This window comes from Orcinus orca, chromosome 10, assembly GCF_937001465.1.
Source record: "Orcinus orca chromosome 10, mOrcOrc1.1, whole genome shotgun sequence".
Classification (NCBI taxonomy): domain Eukaryota; kingdom Metazoa; phylum Chordata; class Mammalia; order Artiodactyla; family Delphinidae; genus Orcinus; species Orcinus orca.
The window spans coordinates 84,956,457-84,969,414 of record NC_064568.1 but is presented as its reverse complement, the minus strand read 5'-3'; the positions used below and the strand labels follow the sequence as shown (position 1 = coordinate 84,969,414).

Genomic DNA, 12,958 nt, shown 5'->3' with positions numbered 1-12,958 from the left:
GATAAAGATTACTTTGGATACTCTTTCCCATGCACAAAGGCATGCTTAGATGTAATGTCTGTTACTAGGTGCTATGTGAATGTGTACATTACATCTATAACAAAATATCTGCTGATATTCCATATGTCATGTTTTAAAGTCATTCTAAGTTATACAAAATAATAGGCTCTGATGAAATAATTGTGCTTTCCCTTTCTTCCATGCTGTCATGTGACCGTTCATAATCTGTTGGAGGGTTCTCGAGTCCCAGGTAAGAAAAAATGCACATTCCTGTACATTTTTTTTTAACATAGAGTTTTAGGGGGTTCAGGGAACTTCTAGCCCAGAGGATTAACTTTCTCTGATGTAATGGTTCATTTCCTCTAGTCTCAATTTGGCAAAAGAAAACAAACCAAACAAAAAACTACGTTCAGGTTTTCTGCAAGCGGAAATGAACTGACTCTTTCCATGGTTTGCAGGAGCAGGGGAATCGCAGAGAGCCATGAATCTGCCTGCTATGTAAGCTCTCTAGCAAGGAAAAGCTGACCCAGGTGTGAAGCAGGTGAGCTGAGGTCACCCCCTCGAATGTGACTAGTTGTCTGAGAAGATCTGCTAAGCTTCTGACGGTTGGAGAGAGACGTGGGTCAGGAGATGGGTCGGGGAGCACAGAAGTGAGCGTGGAGAGAAGGCTGGGAGTTAGTGAAGAGTGAAATTCAGAACGTTTGCAATGAAAGAAAAATGTCTTTTGCAACAAAAGAATAAAAATGTCTTTATGGGCCCAGAGAAAAACCCCCAAAGCGCGTAACAGTAGTGTACACCTACGTATTTATTTACTTTCTAAAGGTGTCTTAAGGGTATCCAACTTTGGAGAAAGCAGGGAAGGAATTTTTGTCGTTCTCTACGTTTCACTTCATAGACCAGTACACCCCACAGACACTAAAACAGTTGACCCCGACGTGATTTGAACACGCAACCTTCTGATCTGGAGTCAGACGCGCTACCGTTGCGCCACGAGGTCCTGCGGGAGCCCCCCTTTTCCTTTACCTGTCAACCTGATCTATGAAATTAATCATCTGTACCAAGTAAGTGAAGTTTAATTGTGCCGAATCCCATCTGCGCGACAGCGGCGTCTCCTTACACCCGCTCTTGTCCTTAGTTGAAATGATCGATTTCATACTGCGAGAGTTCTTTCTAATCTGATCACTGGATCTGAAACTGCCCCTAAGAAGAGCAGGAAATCTTTTTTGCCGGAGGGAGCGAGTGATCCCGTCACCAGGGTTTGACTATTAAAGCGCCTGTCTGGGAAACTGCAGGCGGGTTTCGAATCTCAATGAGATTTTTTCCCGAGATGTAAATAAGGGAGAGGTCGCTTTGAACTCCTAGAAAAAGATATTCTGAAAAAGGAATCCTGCGCTCTGGACCCATTTTTCAAGATTAAGAGCTGGAAATTTTAATTTTCAGAGGAGGTGCGTCTGTTTTACAGTAGTGGATCATTTTTCAGAATATCCTGTCCAGTAGTCTCAAAATTGTGTGCCTCTGATTCTCCTTATCTCTTTTCCTTGCTTTTCCTAGGCTAGATGCTGCATACTATATATCAGCATCTAGTATACCATATATTTTACTTCTATATTTATTGATTACCTATTGAAAATAACTAAACTAAAAGCTAAGGCACAGCCTCTTTGGGGGCCCGTCTGAGAGGTCAGCTTGCCCTCCACATAACATATCCTCTTTGGCTACCACAGCCACCTCACCATAGCATGGCTACCACTCCCTGCTAAGAACAAACACCAGGAAGTTGACCCAGAGGGATGGTGGCCTCTCTAAGAAATCAGACTCTCAGACTTGATATATGTCCCTCATTTTGGTTGTGGATCCCCTGTGACACAGAACACGTGGTAAGTTATTGCAGCAGAGGCTGCTAGAGTAGTTATCAAAGTCTGTTTCCTTTTCTTGGAAATACAATTGTCTTGGTCTGTTTGGGGTGCTATCACAAAATATCATAGACTAGGTGGCTTAAACAAAAAAAAACATTTCTTTCTCACAGTTCTGGAGGCTGGGAAGTCCAAGATCAAGGCATTAGCAGTTCAGTATGGCTGTTCCTCACGTGGTGGCAGGGGCCAGGGAGTCCTCTGGGGTCTCTTTTATAAGGACACTAATCCCGTTCATGAGGTTCCACTGAATCACCTATGAATTTGGGGGGGGACCCAAACATTCAGTCTAAACTCCATTTCCTAGCCTCCCTTGCAATTAGTTTCGGCCATGTGGCTGAGATCTGGACAATGGAATGTGGAAAGAATTGTAACCGGCCAGTTTGAAACTTTGAAGCTTGACCCAGGAAAGCCTCTCCTTGGGGGGTTCCTCTCTATGTCCCTTTGCTTCTATCTGTCAAACGCAGAGGACTCCATGGTCCTAGACTCCAAAGTCACACAGTAGTCTCTCAGCGACCATGTGAAGACCAGCCAGACAATCTGCACTAGATGTTGCCTGAGAGAAAAACATTTATTGAGGTGAAAAACTGAGATTTATGGGGGTTTTTCTATGGTTTTTTTATGGGTGCTATAAAGCAGCTGGTATCACTAATACAATACTGTTTTACTATTGCTTGCTTATTAATGTCCCACATTTTAGTGCTTAACTCTAAATATCAGAATTACATCTTTCTCATAATACACCAAGTGATAAAGTAATGGGAGTCATTGGCACACACATGCTACACATATGGCAGAAAATACACAAATTTCTCCAAAATTCTAAAAATTATTACCTCGTTAATAATGTATAATTATTTTGTAAACTAATTTAGGATTCTTCCTGCACTTCACTTCCTCACCTTATAAATCCAAGCTGGGCAGAAATATAGAAACGTGCAACTAGAGATTATCATACTAAGTGAAGTAAGTCAGAAAGAGAAAGACTAATACCGTATGATATCACTTATATGTGGAATCTAAAATATGACACAAATGAACCTAACTATGAAACAAAAACAGAATCACAGACATAGAGAACAGACTGGTGGTTGCCAAGGGAGAGGGGGTTGGGAGAGGGATGGAGTGGGAGGTTGAGGTCAGCAGATGTAAGCTTTTATATATAGAATGCATAAACAACAAGGTCCTACTGAATAGCACAGAGAACTATATTCCATAGCCTATGATAAACCATAATGGGAAAGAATATTTTTAAAAAAGAATGTATATATATATATATGTGTGTGTGTGTGTGTGTGTGTGTGTGTATAACAATCACTTTGCTATACAGCAGAAACTAACACATTGTAAATCAACTATACTTCAATAAAAATATATTGATCAAGAAAAAATAAAGCTTTGTACACATTAAAAAAAAAGAAATGTAGAAATGGATAGTGGTGCTCTGCAAATGTTATACTGCCCTAAAATTCTCATAATAATGTGGACTTCATATTAGGTATGACTTTACTTTAGACTGACTTCCCAATTTCTTCTGACTCCAATCAAAACAAATACTTTTCTTAAGTGCCCTTCCATTTCCACATTCATTTCTCACTGGGCTATTGAGGCTCCTGGTCATCCCAGGCAGTGGTATGTTGATATGTTTAATAACCAGCTCTCCAGGGGAAAACACTATTCTGGTATAGATTCTCCTACCATAGCTGACTCAAGCTACAGCTGTGAAGTCACTGAAATCATTGAATGTTGAGCTAGGTAGAGATGTGTACAGTTGGCTCCTGCAAACCAGTACAAGCTGGCCCCAGGGTCTAGTCTATCACTGCTTAGCAATAACGACAATAAGAAGAAGCTAATATTTATTTTAAGCACTTACTATGTGCCCGAAAACATTTCTCTGAATTTTTATATGGTGTTATATAATTATATTCAATCTTCTCAATATGTCTGTGAGGTTGGTGTCACAACTATTAAAAAAAAAAAAAATTCCAGGAGCTGGAAGCTAAATGCCAGGACACTTGAACACAATATTTTACAGTATCAACAATAATCAGACAAGGCCACTCTGTTACCTGTGATAGAACAAGGTGGAGACAAGGTCCCTCCATAACTATGTCTGAAACAGGAGAGAGATAAGGATACCCTGCAATCACAGAGATAAGTAACCCCCTTTCCAGCTTAAGTGACTGTGCTTTCTGACCAGTAACAGCTCCAGCCCCACTTTAATCCTCCTTCCTCCTACATAAAGATTACTGAAATACCTACTCACTGAATTGCCCTGCTTCCTGACAACACCCAATCCATAACTGATGTCTGATTTCCTCACACCCTCCTCAGAATAATAAGCTTCTCCCAACTCCCTTTTAGCTAGATGCCCCAAGATTCCTCCAGTGTGCTCTCTCCCCAAACCTAACTTTGATTACAAGTGTATTCCTGGAGGTCTTTGGTCAGCGGACTTTAACAGTGTCAGTAACCTGACTTTTCAGGAGAGAAAATTAAAGTTTACACTTAAGAGTCCTTAGGTGTCTGTCTTTTGAGTTATGATTTCATATCAGAGATTGCCTTCCCAACCTTCAAGGAGCAGATGGTCTGGGCCATATTTAAGAGACATTGTAAGAGAGAGCAAAATGAACTGGCTGTCAGTATAGGGACTCACAGGAGGGTAATGCAGAGATTATCAACAGCAAGAAGCTGTTATGCTCCTAAAGATGGAGGGACAATGGGAAGAGGTGGTGTTAGAGCCCAGAGCGGGGGCTAGAACAGAGGATGACCCAGGGATGAGTAGCAGGAACTAGGATGCCAGAGGGAGGAGCTCTAGTCTGAGAACAGATGCAGCTGCAGCAGAAAATGCTATAGGAAGCAGAGAGATGGAGAAATGCCCTGGATTCTGCCTTCCTCCCGCATTCCAATCTTTTGTCAGTCCTCCCATTGGCTACGCCTACCCAGAAGCCAGAGGGGAAGGAAGCCTGGGAAATGTAGTTCCTTGTGGTACAGAGCAGAGCAAGAGAAGGGTAGGGGATGAACCTGACAACAGGCAACTTGACACAGTATCCACACACCCCGCCACCCCCTCAGCTATGATCAAAGTATGAAATCTACAAAAAAAAATTTTTGTAATAAACCTATAAATGAATCTTCTCATTAGAGTTTGCCCTTTGGATCAATTCCTTTTAGTATGCAGTAACACTTATAAGAACTCTAGTATCACACACATTTACATTTTATATGTATTTATAGAAGTGCCTAAGTTTTATAGCATAAACATCATAGAGAACAACAAATTACAAATATTCCACTAAATAGAAAGTTTTCCTTTTTAAGATATAAGCATCCAGTATATAAAACACACAGTAGATCGCAGGTATAGAAATGCTAATAATTCACTTATGCATTTTGATTTGTATTAAATATAAAGCACTTTAACAAAGAGTCAAGCTATGATTTAAGGTCAGTTCCTTCACCAGATTTCCTTCATTTGAGTAAATCACTTCCCAATTTTTTTGTAGAATTTTAAAACCAGGCCTTGGGAAAGTTCTCAACTGTCAAGTCGTTAGATTAAAGCAGGAGTCGGCAAGCATAGTCCTTGAGCCAAATCTAGCCCATCATCTGTTTTTGTATCACTCACAGCTGTTTTTACATTTTTAGATGGTTGAATATAAATGGAAAGAAGAAGAATATTCTGTGACACATCGAAATTATATAATATTCAAATTTTAGTGCCCATAAATAAATAAGGTTTCATTGGGACACAGCCATGTCCATTCATCTATGGCTGCAACACAAGTGTAGTTATGACAGAGACCACATGGCCAGAAAAGCCAAAAATATATAATATTCAGCCTTTTACAGAAAAAATTCCAGATCCCTCGTGTAGGCGTGGAACAATTTTCCTTTACCCTTCTAGTTTATTTTGGCTGGTCTAACAATCAAATTGTTATAAGACAGATTAACAGGAGAAAAAGAAATTTAATTTGGTGTATATGGAAGCCCCTTAGGCATAGGACCTAAGAAGTGACCAAAGCAGGCTGTTTATGTTCCTTTTTAGACACAAATAATCAATTATTTGTGAAGATTTGACAAAACAAAGGGTTTTTTGCTCGGGGCAGCAAATTAATGAAGAAGTAACAAAGTTTGTGTATACAGCTTTCTCAGCCTCCAATTCCCTGTCTCCCCAGATAAGGATGTCCTCCATCCTCTCGGCATAGGGAGGATACCTTTCCATGGAAACTTTCTCAGTGAGAAAAAGGAGAGTCAGAGTATTCTTCTTGTACTGAACGTTTCTCAAGTAACTTTAATGCAAAATAATCAATATGCCACCTTGGCATATTTGGGAGAAGGTGTAGGCAAGAAAATATTAAGAAATGTTAACTCATGTATTTATCTTTTTGCATCAGAAAACTCTGCTCGGCCTCATGCCAGAATAAAAGTGTTCTTACAGCATTAATATGATGAGACATAAGTGCATCTTTACTTTCAAAATCATTTTAAAATATCCATGTCAAAAACTGTAATTTGAAAGTAAACTTTCGAGCCTCAAAATCCTGTCTTTTGGGTAACAAAGCAGAGACCTGCAGGACTTGAGGCATAAAGTTTATGCCACAGACAATAATCATAGGACAGTGCTTTTCAACCTCTTTTCAACCTGCAGGTCCTGGTTCATTAATGGATTGTAAAATCAACACATTGAGTAGCGACCAACATTTTAAAAATATCAAATAGAACAAAAAGGTATAAGAGCAAATGGTATCTATATAAATATGGATGCTGTCTTGAGTTACAATATAAAATGTATTTCTTACTGTGGATCACAGTTAAAAAAAAAAAAAAAATCAAGATTACTTTAGAAAAAAAGATGCAGGAACCCAGTGGACCCGGTTTCCGGAGGAGCTGAGGCAGAACCACAGCGTGGAACGGAAGCTCCACTGAAGCAGGTTTCCGGGTCCCGCTCGGTGTGCATGTGGCTGAGAGGCGCACAGTCCCCCCGGACACCTCGCCAGGATGTAAAAGAAAGACGCGGGGATTTGCGAGGTTCTGAGAAACCAGCGCACAAGGATGTAGCGGCAGATCTCCTAGTGGGCAGATATCAGTTGAGAGCCGGCAACTCTTCCGGGTACCTGGACAAAGAGCTCTTCTCTTCATGCGCAAACTGAGATAAAATTCCGTAAAAACGTGGAGTCCCCAAGTTAGTTGATAAAGTCCTGGACTAAGACAAAGCCCACTGACTTAGATGTAGCCCGATTTGGCTAAGGTCCTGCCACTAAGCAGAAAAGGACTGGGGACTGAGATATACCTCAGTTTATATTGTATATTAAATAAGCATACAGAATTAACTCCTGAATTTGTGGCCTACAGAATCCTAATCTATTCATGGGACCTTCTAAATCTTTTATAATGTTCTTGCGGGAAAACACCACGTCTTTCGGCTTTGGGGATTCTGCACAGCACAGCCCTTGGCTTGCCTGTTTATTACCCACTCCTTTCATTCTGGTAGAGAGACGGAGACTGTTTCCCAGGCACGTAGCACATGCACTGATGTATATTGGCCACCAGGAGGCGGAAAAGCCTAAAGATAATTATCAGAAGTCAGAGGTGGCGGAGGGGGCAGAAGGAGACGTGGGGGAAGGGACTAGAGCCCAGGAGAGGGAGAGGGAGGAGGAGGGAGGAAAGAGAGGGAGGAGGAAAGCGCGGGGGTGGGGGGTGGAGAATGGGAAGGAAGGGGAGGAAGGAGAAAGAGGTGGCGTAGGAGGGCTGGAAGGAGGAATGAGAAGTAGAGCAGGGGAGAGGGACAAGCAAGTTACTAAAGGGAAAAAATAATTTTCTGGACAGCGGTTAGTGACATTCATAGGGACCTTACATTTTACAACGTGTTATAGATACTGTTTCATTTTTGCCTCACAGAAACAACCCAGCTGGATAATGATTCCTACCCACATTTTTTTCTGAGATTTTTTTTTTTGAAGTATAGTTAATTTACAATGTTGTGTTAGTTTCAAGTTTACAGCAAAGTGATCTGGTTATATACATATATATGTATATATATTCTTTTTCAGATTCTTTTCCATTATATGTTATTACAAGATATTGAGTAGAGTTCCCTGTGCTATACAATGGGTCCTTGTTGTTTATCTATTTTATATATAGTAGTGTGTATATGTTAATATTGATACATTTTATTTTATCTCAGCATGAAATGTTGAGGATCAAAAAAAAATAAGCATGCTTTATACATGACAAAATGAAGAGACACATGCGAGTGGGGTATCAAGAGTAATGGACCTTTATCTTACAGTTTTATTAAATCCATTTCTGTGGTAATGCTGAAAAACCCGTCACCCATGGGTCCTCATGTCAGAGCTCAGTTGAGACAAAAAGAGCATTACTCAAAATGTAACAAAAGTCTGCCCTCAGGGAGTGGCATGCTAGTGAGAGGGAGAGAGAAAATAAATAAGTAACATATACAATATGTCAGATGGTGACCTAAATGTTATGGAGAAAAATTAAGAACAGAAGAGAGATAAAGAAAGGCAGAGGGGGCTTCCCTGGTGGCGCAGTGGTTGAGAGTCTGCCTGCAGATGCAGGGGACGCGGGTTCGTGCCCCCCGGCCTGGGAGGATCCCACGTGCCACGCAGCGGCTGGGCCCGTGAGCCATGGCCGCTGAGCCTGCGTGTCCGGAGCCTGTGCTCCGCAACGGGAGAGGCCACAACAGTGAGAGGCCCGCGTACCGCAAAAAAAAAAAAAAAAAAAAAAAAGACAGAGGAGGAGGGAGTGGTCAGGGAAGGTTTTGAGCCACCTCCTCACCTGTAAAATGTGGACAGTAACCCTCACCTCCTAAGGTGAGGAACAAATGGGTTACAGGCCTTAGCAACTGCTCTGCCAACGTGAACAGCTCTTCTCCCGCCCTCTCTCTGACTGCTCCCTGAAAGGCTTTGACCATTTAACCCGAGGCCCGCCTCTCATGAATAATCCATCTCTCTCTTAGGCACCAGGCCTGCCTCTCCAGCTGAGGATTGTTCTGCCTAAACGTCCCCCAGGCACCTCCAACGCAAGAGGTGAGGAGCTGCCATCACCACGCATCACCTGCGCTGCCTCCTGGCTGCCGTCACTAGTAGTACTAGAAGTACTACTGCCTTCCTTAGTCACCAAACCATGACCTTGGAATAAGCCAGCAAAGTCATTCTCTCTACCCCCTCCTCCAGCAGGTGCCATTTCTACCCAGAGCTGAGGCAATGGACTTTGCAGGACACAATGAAAATGTGGAGCCCGTTGTTCAAAACGCAGGGAAAGAGCCTTTAAAAATACTAAAATAGAAAGCTTTTCTCTTCCCTCTACAGTCTGTCTTTCCCTCAACTCATCATAGTGGCTTTTGTTAGTTAATACTGTTCTGAGTAAAGAAAGATTAGATTTTTAATTCTTAACGTGAATTCCACTGTCCATCTTTATAATGTGCAATGTCAGTTGTAAAGGCAAATATCAGAGCATTTAACTCCGGAGCAGAATCACTAAAATTACACCATTTGTATCTCATAGAGTGTACATGTATTTCACTCTTACCAGAACAATGGAAACCATGCGCAAAACTAACTCCACTGTTTTTATTTCTCTTCTTCATATATGTACATCCTACCAACACACTCTTTGACTTATCGATAAATGAGGAAGGACTGAGAAAAAAGGAGTGATGTGTTGCCCTATCTTTTCCTGACCTTCTCTGTCATCATTTTAAGCATAAGTGGTTGGCAAATACAAGGAAGTAACACACGAAAGGGTATGATAGGATTGTGTTTCTTAGGACTTCATTGACTTTTTTTGCATCTGAAGCAAAGTTTGCTTCAAAAGGGAAGCATGGCCCCTAGGGGCTGTCAGCACCGCATTTACTCAGTTGTATGTGTAACTTGCTTACCTTGTAGTCACTCTGAGTCTCACTGAATTCACACGCTTCGTGGGCCCCCCGGAATTCTGTGCTCATGGGGCATCACAAAGACTGTAACTGGAATGGAGCTGCCAAAATGGTGGACACACATATTCTGATTATATCCTTTCCTCATGAGCGTGCTCTGGTGGCCCATTGGACTTCACTTAAAATACACAAGTTCAAAGATAAAATTATTAAGAATTTCAAGATGGCAACAGCAGAGCATTAACCCAAGAGTGGCGCCCTACTGAGTCTGGATCCCGTGCCCCTGCATAGGTGATGCGCCTCTCAAGCCAGCCTAGTCACCTTACACTCTCCTGGACCTGCCCTCTCCTTTTCAGCCCCTTGGTCTCCATCCAAGTCACTGGAACCTCTCTCGCAGCTGTTACAATAGTTTCCCTACTTCCTGTTGCCTTCCCTGTCCTTCCTCCATGTGGTCCTGAGAGAGACCTTCATAAAGCACACATTTAATCTGGTCCTTCTAACCCCTCTCCTTTTACATCCTTTTATGACAATAAAGTATAAAATGCTAAGCGTGGCATCCAAGGCCCTCAGTGACCGTCCCCGTCAGCCCTGCAGTTTCACCTCCTCCAACACTCAACCCCTGACAAAGTAGTCTTTATCCAAGCAAACATTTGACTGAGGAGTATTGTTGCCAGATTTCACAAATAAAAATCCAGGATGCCCATTTAAATTTGTCTCATGCATATTTGGGACATATTAACCAAAAATATTATTTGTTATTTATCTGACATTCAAATTTGAACTGGATGTTAATTGTATTAGCCACTGGATCTCTCTTTTTCTCCAAGTTACACCTCAGAGGCTGCCCCCTCCTGGAAGTCTCCCTAGGTTTCCTGTCACTTCCCTCATCACAACACCAACACATTGCTCTCTTTGGTCCGTGATGTTTGGCCCCCAGCAGACCTGGGGCCAAGCAGCCTGATTTCAAAGTCTAGAGTCACTCTCCTCTAATTGTGACAAGTCACTGAATCTCTTTCTGCCTCACTTCCTGCATCTATAAAGTGAGCATGATGAGGATGGTGGTGATGGGGTAACAGTGCCTACTTCCCAGGGTTCTTGTAAGGACTCAGAAGTTCGTACATGTGTAAACCACTTAGAATGATGGCTGGCACATAATAAATGGTAATTCTTTGCTGAGGATTCCCGGCCAGCAGAACCTGTGTTCTAGTTATTGCACCCTTGGCTCCTAATACAATACCTGGCACACAAATGAGGAGTGCTTGTTGAATGAACGTACCTGCTTTAAATGCCAACCTGAACTTTGAGAAGGAAGATTATAAAAACTTTCCTGGCCTAAGGTTTTATCCCGGGACCAGGAAGGCTCCTGTTGACAGGGCTGTTTCCTCCCCAGGCCCCTGGGGGTCCTCCTGGGGCAGCTCTCCACCCTGGTTTCTGTTACTTCCACACACTCCCTGTTTCTAGGCCTCGTCACCGCCCTGGCTCTTCCCTTCTTCTGTCTCAGCAGCCGTGTTGCTGGATGTGCAGCAGAGCCCCGCTCTGCAGGCGGTGGGGGGTGGGGGGAGCGATATTGTGCACCCCCCTGCCTGGCCTCTCCTGGTCCAGCATCTGGGCCAGACTCTTCTGCTCCTGTGACCCAATTCTGACAAACTCCGGAGAAGAAAGGTTTCCTATCACTGAAGCCAAGGTGCTAGAAACGGGGAGCAGAGGAGAAAGGGGAGATGGGCAGGAACATGTGTGGGAGGTAAGTGTAGATAAAAGTCTGAGAGAAGGAACAAGAAAACCATAGTATCCCTTTCATGTTGTTCTCTGGCCAAATAAACTCTGTTCGGGCAGGAAAAAGAGCCGTTGGGCTTGAACCAAGGAACTTTGCACTGTTGTGTGACACTTCTCAGCTGGCCAGAGCTTCCTCTCCTGCCCTCGCTGGCTGGCTCATGGGCCTGCACAGATGCAGATTTGCCCCCTAACTGGCTGGTCTGAGCTGAGGTCCTGTTCCTCGGGGTCAGCGCAGGCGGCCACAGCAACAGGGCAGGCCTGCCGCACAGCTGAATCGGTTTAGAGGTCAGGCTTTGTGCCAGACTGAGCCAGGTTCACTCTGGCATTGCTACTCGCTGGCTGAGTGACTTTGCTCCATTATTCAACTTCTCTCAGCCTCAATTTTATGCAAAAATTGGGACCATAATACCTCCCTGGCAGGTTTGGTGCAAAGAGGAGAATAAACAGAAACTCGCACCACTGGGGCTTGAGTCCTGGGGATGCACACAGCTCCTAGAGCAGGGAGAGCACTGGGTAACTCTCGGCTTTTATGATTGGTGTCTTAGAAAGAGGGTACAGTGGGATTCTGAAATGTGATCTGCTCCTGAAAAGGAGCAAAGTTGGAATGAATGAGATTCTTCCCTCCTTTTCTGTGATCTGATTCACTTCAGAGAACTCTAGTTTTCTTGTGAGAAAGCGAGGGGAGGATTCAGAATTCTGTATAGAGGGCAGATGTGTGTATATGTCCTGGGGGGCCTGAAGCTGCATCTGCACAGACCTTCTCATACTATTGAAAAAAAAATGTCAAGAATGTAAAAGATGTTGAAGGTTTGGGAGGCACAGTCCCAAATATGTTAGTCCCCAGTAGTCCCCAAATTTGTTAACTATGTTTTCACATTAAAAATTATTAGGGCTTCCCTGGTGGCGCAGTGGTTGAGAGTCCACCTGCTGATGCAGGGGACACGGGTTCATGCCCCGGTCCAGGAAGATCCCACATGCCGCGGAGCGGCTGGGCCCGTGAGCCATGGCCGCTGAGCCTGCGCGTCCGGAGCCTGTGCTCCGCAACAGGAGAGGCCACAACAGTGAGAGGCCTGCGTACCAACCACAAAAAAAAAAAAAAAAAAAAAAAAAAAGATTACTGGGTATCTCTTCAATGGAATACTGACACTGTCTAGCAGACCTCACACTGGAGATCTCTGATTCTGTAGGACTGAGCCCTTGTTTCTTTTTCTAGACCATTTACAACTTTGTAGAGGCAGATGTTAACTTATAGAACAGTGAGAGTAATACAAATGGTTCTTGTGCTTGGTGACGCAGACGACTTCTCTCTGATAGAGAATATAAGATTTTATAAATCAAATCCTCATTTGAACCACTTTTAACATTTTTACTGGTTTTCTTA

At 43.1% G+C, this 12,958-nt stretch overlaps 1 long non-coding RNA gene and 1 other non-coding gene across 2 annotated transcripts in view; one reads left to right on the top strand and one right to left on the bottom strand.

The window, feature by feature from the left end:
• LOC117202676 (uncharacterized) overlaps positions 1-2,136 on the top strand; it is a 2,368-nt gene extending 232 nt beyond the window's left edge. Inside the window, exons 1-3 of the long non-coding RNA XR_004485143.2 lie at positions 1-250; positions 459-541; positions 896-2,136. The exon at positions 1-250 is cut by the window's left edge and continues 232 nt beyond it. This is a non-coding gene — a long non-coding RNA (uncharacterized LOC117202676). The remainder of the gene's footprint in view (positions 251-458; positions 542-895) is intronic.
• On the bottom strand, positions 926-997 carry TRNAW-CCA (transfer RNA tryptophan (anticodon CCA)). Its single transcript has one exon. It is a non-coding gene; the product is annotated as a tRNA-Trp (tRNA).
• Positions 2,137-12,958: the final 10,822 nt, after the last annotated feature.